The sequence below is a fragment of the Triticum dicoccoides genome, chromosome 2A (genome assembly GCF_002162155.2).
Source record: "Triticum dicoccoides isolate Atlit2015 ecotype Zavitan chromosome 2A, WEW_v2.0, whole genome shotgun sequence".
Taxonomy (NCBI): domain Eukaryota; kingdom Viridiplantae; phylum Streptophyta; class Magnoliopsida; order Poales; family Poaceae; genus Triticum; species Triticum dicoccoides.
This window is the reverse complement of record NC_041382.1, coordinates 577184323-577185740: the sequence shown is the minus strand read 5'-3', so window position 1 is coordinate 577185740 and position 1418 is coordinate 577184323.

Genomic DNA, 1418 nt, shown 5'->3' with positions numbered 1-1418 from the left:
CTTTTAAAAAATTTAAGTGATTTTCTAGCCATTTAATGACCGTAATTCAAATTTGAACTACATCTACATGCAACGCCTAACCAAACTAGTTTGAAAAATCATATATGTGTATTTGTGTGCAAGTTAATTCCATGTGTAGTAAATTAGAAGGAATTTTCAAACATATTGGTCTCACCACATGGACACATGCATACGTACGCGTGGAGTGACATGGCATTTTAATTCCAAAAAATTAAAAAAATGATTAGAAAAACATGAAACCTTGGTTGATTTAATGTCATGCCAGCAAGATGATGTGATAAATAAATTGGCCTGTTTGATGAAAGTTTGGACACACACCCCTCACAAACCGGAGCAACTCACTAGAAGGTTCGTGGTTCCGAGAGGGAACAATGTATGTTTGATAACGAACGGGAGATAGCTTCCTCTTATGGCCTTCAATTTTTTCTACGTGTAACGTGCACTAACACAACTGTGAGGTGAAATTTTTGAAAATTTCAGGGGTCATTTAACCTTTTAAAGACATTTAAATGATTTTCTAAGCATTTAATTCAAATTTGAACTACATCTACATGCAACGCCTAACCATAACGATTTGAAAAATCATATTTGTGTACTTGTGTGCGAGTTAATTCCATGTGCAGTAAATTAGAAGGAATTTTCAAACATATTTGTCTCATGACATGGACACATGCATAGGTATGCATGGAGTGACATGGCATTTTAACTCCAAAAAATTAAAAAAATATCAAAAACACATGAAACCTTGGTTGATGTAATGCCATGCCACCAAGATGATGTGGTAAAAAATTGGCATGTTTGACGAAAGTTTGGACACACACCCCTCACAAACCGGAGCAACTCACTAGAAGGCTCGTGGTTCCGAGAGGGAACAATGCATGTTTGATGATGAACGGGAGATAGCTTCCTCGTACGGCCTTCATTTTTTTTCTACGTATAACGTGCACTACTACAACTGTAATGTGAAATTTTCAAAAATTCTAGGGGTCGTTTGACCTTTTAAAAAAATTAAGTGATTTTCTAGCCATTTAATGACCGTAATCAAATTTGAACTACATCTACATGCAACGCCTAACCAAAACGGTTTGAAAAATCATATTTGTGTACTTGTGTGCAAGTTAATTCCGTGTGTAGTAAATTAGCAGGAATTTTCAAACATATTGGTCTCACGACATGGACACATGCATATGTATACATGGAGTGACATGGAATTTTAATTCCAAATAATTAAAAAAATGATCAGAAAAGCATGAAACCTTGGTTGATTTAATGTCATGCCACCAAGATGATGTGGTAAAAAAATTGGCCTGTTTGACGAAAGTTTGGACACACACCCCTCACAAACCGGAGCAACTCACTAGAAGGTTCGTTGTTTCGAGAGGGAACAATGCATGTTT